Below are 6,061 nucleotides of genomic sequence, written 5' to 3'. Positions count from 1 at the left end.
TGACATCTTAATGACATTTAGCCTTCCTATCCATGAACATAGAATATTTTTCCATCTTTTAAGGTCCCCTTCTATATCTTTTAATAGAGATATGTATTTTTCTTTGTATAGGTCTTTGGTTAAGTTTATTCCTAGGTATTTGATTTTTTTATTTGCTATTGAAAATGGTATCTTTTTCTTGAGTGTCTCTTCAGTTTGTTCATTTCTAGCATATAGAAACATTACTGACTTGTGTGCATTAATCTTGTATTCTGCTACTTTGATAAATTTGTTTATTAGCTCTAGTAGCTGTATCATCGATTTCTCGGGGTTTTCCAGATATAAGATCATATCATCTGCAAACAATGACAGTTTTACTTCTTCCTTTCCAATTTGGATGCCTTTTATTTCTTTGTCTTGCCGGATTGCCATGGCTAGCACTTCTAGCACAATGTTGAATAACAGTGGTGATAGCGGGCATCCTTGTCTTGTTCCTGATCTTAGAGGGAAGGCTTTCAGTCTCTCACCATTGAGTCCTATGCTGGCTGTGGGTTTTTCATATATGCTCTTTATCATATTGAAGAAGTTTCCTTCAATTCCTACCTTTTGAAGTGTTTTTATCAAAAAGGGATGTTGGATTTTGTTGAATGCTTTTTCAGCATCTATTGAGATGATCATTTGATTTTTCCCTTTTGATTTGTTAATGTGTTGTAATACATTGATTGATTTTCGTATGTTGAACCATCCTTGCATGCCTGGAATAAATCCCACTTGGTCATGGTGTATGATTTTTTTAATGTGTCTTTGGATTCAATTTGCAAGTATTTTGTTGAGCATTTTTGCATCTATATTCATTAGGGAGATTGGCCGGTAGTTTTCATTTTTTGTAGCATCTTTGCCTGGTTTTGATATTAGATTGATGTTAGCTTCATAAAATGAGTTAGGTAGTGTCCTATTTTCTTCAATGTTTTGAAAGAGTTTAAGTAAGATTGGTGTCAGTTCTTTCTGGAAAGTTTGGTAGAATTCTCCTGTGAAGCCATCTGGCCCTGGGCATTTATTTGTGGGAAGCTTTTTGATGACTGGTTGGATCTCTTTGATTGTGATTGGTTGGTTGAGGTCTTCTGTTTCTTCTCTGGTCAGTCTAAGTTTTTCATATGTTTCCAGGAAATTGTCCATTTCCTATACATTATCCAGTTTGTTGCCATACAGTTGTTCAAAGTACCCTCTTATAATTTTTTTAATTTCTTCAGGATCTGCAGTAATGTCACCTTTCTCATTCATTATTTTGTTTATATGGGTCTTCTCTCTTTTTGATTTTGTCAGTCTAGCTAGGGGCTTGTCAATGTTGTTGATCTTCTCAAAGAACCAACTTTTGGTGTTATTTATCCTCTCTATTGTTTTTGTTCTCTATGTCATTTATTTTGGCTTTAATCCTTGTTATTTCTTTTCTTCTACTTGGTTTAGGATTGGTTTGCTGTTCATTTTCCAGCTCTTTCAGTTGATCCATTAGTTCCTTGATTTTGGCTCTTTCTTCCTTTTTAATATATGTGTTTAGTGCTATAAATTTCCCCCTCTGTATTGCTTTTGCTGCATCCCATAGGTTTTGGTATGTTGTGTTCTCATTTTCATTCATCTCTACATATTTAGCAATTTATCTTGCTATTTCTTCTTTAACCCACTGATTGTTTAGGAGTGTGTTGTTTAACCTCCAGGTATTTGTGAATTTTCTAAGGCTCTGATGGCTATTGACTTGTAATTGCATTCCATTGTAGTCAGAGAATGTGCTTTGAATAATTTCAATCTTTTTAAACTTATTGAGGCTTGTTTTATGTCCCAGCATACGATCTATTCTGGAGAAAGTCCCGTGAGCACTAGAGAAGTATGTGTATCGTGGTGATTTGGGATGTAATGTTCTATATATGTCTGTTAAATCCAATTCATTTATCAGATTGTTTAGGTTTTCAATTTCCTTATTGGTCTTCTGTCTGGTTGATCTATCTATAGGAGAGAGTGATGCATTGAAGTCTCCCACAATTATCGTGGAAACATCAATTGCTTCCTTTAGTTTTGCCAGTGTTTCTCTCATGTATTTTGTGGCACCTTGATTGGGTGCATAAACTTTTATGATTGTTATTTCTTCTTGTTGAATTGCCCCTTTTATTAGTATGTGATGACCTTCTTTGTCTCTCAAAACATCCCTGCATTTAAAGTTTATTTTATCTGAGAATAATATTGCTACACCTGCTTTCTTTTGGCTGTAGCTGGCATGAAATATTTTTTCCATCCTTTCACTTTCAGTTTCTTTGTGTCCCTGTGTCTAAGATGAGTCTCTTGCATGCAGCATATTGATGGTTCATTTTTGTTGATCCATTCTGCAAATCTATACCTTTTAATTTGTGAGTTTAATCCATTTACATTCAATGTTATAACCGTGAAGGCATTTCTTGAATCAGCCATCTTATCCTTTGGTTTATGTTTGTCATATATATTTTTCCCTCTCTCTATTAATATCCTTTAATGTACCCATGCCAAATCTCTTTAGTACTGAACCTTTCTCCATGTCTTTCTCTCCTTTCTTTGTTTCTCTGTCTGTAGGGCTACCTTTAGTATCTCCAGTAGGGCAGGCCTCTTGTTAGGAAATTCTCTCAGCATTTGTTTGTCTGTGAAAAATTGAAGCTCTCCCTCAAATTTGAAGGAGAGCTTTGTTGGATAAAGTATTCTTGGTGGGAAATTTTTCTCACTCAGAATTTTAAATATATCGTGCCACTGCCTTCTCGCCTCCATGGTGGCTGCTGAGTAGTCACTACTTAGTCTTATGCTGTTTCCTTTGTATGTGGTGAATTGTTTTTCTCTTGCTGCTTTCAGAACTTGCTCCTTCTCTTCTGTATTTGACAATGTGATCAGAATATGTCTCAGGGTGGGTTTATTTGGATTTATTCTATTTGGAGTTCACTGGGCATTTATGATCTGTGTATTTATGGTGTTTAGAAGATTTGGGAAGTTTTCCCCAACAATTTCTTTGAATACTCTTCCTAGACCTTTACCCTTTTCTTCCCCTTCTGGAACACCAATGAGCCTTATATTTGGACGTTTTATATTATCTGTCAAATCCCTGAGGTCCATTTTGATTTTTTAAATTTTTTTCCCCATTCTTTCTTTTGTGCTTTGAATTTCCATTTTGTCATCTTCCAGGTCAGTGATTCATTGTTCAGCTTCCTCTAGTCTTGTACTATGAGTATCCAGAATCTTTTTAATTTGGTCAACAGTTTCTTTAATTTCCATAAGATCATCTATTTTTTTATTTAGTCTTTCAATGTCTTCTTTATGCTCTTCTAGGGTCTTCTTGATGTCTTTTATATCCTGTTCCATGCTCTTCTTGATATCCTTTATATCCCATGCCATGGTCTCATCATTCATCTTTAGTTCTTTAATTATTTGCTCTAAGTACTGTATTTCTTCTGATCTTTTGATTTGGGTGCTTGGGCTTGGGTTATCCATATCTTCTGGTTTTTTCATATCCTTTAAAATTTTCTGTTGTTTTTGGCCTCTTGGCATTTGCTTAACTTGGTAGGGTTCTTTTAGGATTTGTAGACCAACTGAAATCCTTATCTCTAATTTGTCAGGTCTACAGCTTCGTGGATTACACTTTCTGTGACTAACCAGCAGGTGGCATCCATGAGCCACCTGTTCCCCTCAAGCCAGTTCTCCCCCACTTTGCCTCTTTGGTGGGTGGGGGAGTAAGTCTTGTTGGGTCCAGTTGGTGTACCAAGCTTGTGTGTGTAGTTGGTGTTGCCCACCCTGTATAAGGTGCGTGTGTCTGGGCAGTCAGGGAGAGGGGTGGCTCTAACAACCAAATCTCCCTAGTGTTCCTGGATTTTAAAGCTGCTGCAATAGTCTAATCCTTCAGTTCAGTCCTGCCACAGTTTGTCTCTGCCACCGACCCACAAGACCTTGGTATTGGTGTGTGGCCCCTGAGACTTGTGAATGGGTCCCACTTCCGGGCCTTGCACCCCCTGGCCCTCTGTTGAGGGATGACTGTGCTATGTCACAGGTGAGTGCCACCCCCCCCCCCCCCAGGGTGGTTCTGGGCTGCTGGTCTGTGTAGGGAGGCTCCCAGTCTGCTGAAATGATGTCTGAATGGGGCTTGTTAATTCCCACTGTTCGACTTTCCCAAGTCTGGGACAACCAGCTGAGGGTGCAGGGAAGGCTAATGTCCACACCCAATTTTGTGGTGTATGCATGTTATTTGAAGCACTTCTGTCACACTGGGTTGTCTGGGGCAGCTCTGGGCTATGGGGCCAGTGACAGGCAGGAGTGTTTCCTGTCCACCAGGATGATGGCTGTGAGAGAATGCCCCCCTTTTCTTGGGAAGTTGTGGTGTTTAGTGAATTTTCTCAGCCACTGGATCATTGCCTTTTGTCTCAGAACTCTCAGTTCTGCTCTTGTCTTGACCTACCCAAATTGCAAGTCTTTGAGGCTTTCTGTATTGGGCTTCTTAGAGTAATTGTTTTAGAAAATGAAAAAAAAGATTAAAAAAAAAAAAAAGAAAAAAAGGGCCCTCCCGGCAGATCTAATGCATTCTGGAAATGCTAAGAGACAAAGGAATTAGGGCTATTAAGGAAAGATCCAGGGGGCAGAGAGATCAATTTTTCTTTGGGTTTTGCAAATGAGCCTGTGGGGTCTGAGCTCTGCCCTTCCCCTTTCTATGTTCACCAGAACTCCAAAAAGCATCTGCTTTCATTTTTGAGTTTGTCTTGCTGTTTTTTTTTCTATGCCTGTCTCCTCTCTGCTGGGCTGGCTGCTCTCAGATTCTCCGGTGTCTGGTTGCCGTCTATCTATGGTTGGAGTTTGGGTCAGTAGAATGAGTTTCTGGTAAGAGCTGCCACTGCAGTTCTCCCTTCTCCTTCCCAGTGCTGATGGACCCTCCTCCCATGGGACTGAGCCTGTCAGGGAGTGGCATGGGTCCCCTGGCTGCAAAAACTTACAGATTTCACTGATCTCAGCAGTTCCACGTTTTCATGAGTGTCGTATGAAGTATGCCCAAAGTCAGATTGCTCTGCCATGTCCAGTCCACGCAGTTCCTGGGTTTCTACCTACTTCCCTGGAGGAGTAACTGAAACATACACCTCACCAATCCACCATCTTGCCCTACCTCTGCCAGTAAATTTTCATTGTTTAAGCCAATAACTTGTGTGGTGTTTATCACAGCAGACTAGAAATTATGAAAGTTGCCTATATCAAATTCCTGTTGTATTCCCCCAGAGGCTCTTACTGAGAAAGTACTTGGGGACCAGAAGGATCATACCTGATGGTCTGGAGGAGGCAATTTGAAGTCTCAAGGCCTTGCACAGCATATTTATTCCATTATGCCCCAAGTTGTTTTGGCCCAGATCCATATTGATCAGACTGTTATTGGTGCTGATAGCAGAGCAGAGTTCAATGCAACTGAGAGGACAGAGGGAATATCCACACAGACTGTTGGGGAAAGAAATTAAGTCATTAGTTCAGCAGATGCTTGATAGCATTCTATGTGCCAGGCACATTCTTGGGTGCTGGGCAATCCAGCAGTGGCCAACAGAAGATTCTTTCCTCAGAGCTTGTCCTAGTAACAGGAAATGGTAGCACATGTAGTATTCTAGGTAGTAGGAAGGGATAAAGTTCAAGGGGTAAAGGAAATAGTAGGTCAAGGAAGACATTAGGGAGTGGAGGGAATAAACCATTGAGAGATCTGATCTAAGAACTTTCCAGGTAGAGAAATAGACTTTGCAATGGAGCTGAGGTTATAAAGGATTCACATGGAGCAGATTATCAACAGAGCCAGCTTTGAGAGAGTAAGCCAGGGAGGGTGGTAAGAGATGAGGTCATAGGTAAGAATGTGCCAGATCACACAAGGCCCTTGAGGCATTGCAAATTTCAGATTTTACTTGGAGTTAGATGGGAAACCACTGAGGGTTTTGAGCAAAGAAAGTGACATGGGTTGACTTACATCTAAGAAGTTATTTTTGGTTGAAAAGTGGCAGGAAAACAAAGAAAGTAGGACCACAGATGCATTTGTACTCCATACAACAATATAGATGTTACC

This window comes from Choloepus didactylus, chromosome 4, assembly GCF_015220235.1.
Source record: "Choloepus didactylus isolate mChoDid1 chromosome 4, mChoDid1.pri, whole genome shotgun sequence".
Taxonomy (NCBI): domain Eukaryota; kingdom Metazoa; phylum Chordata; class Mammalia; order Pilosa; family Megalonychidae; genus Choloepus; species Choloepus didactylus.
The sequence above is the reverse complement of the archived record's forward strand: the minus strand, read 5'-3'. Positions refer to the sequence as shown.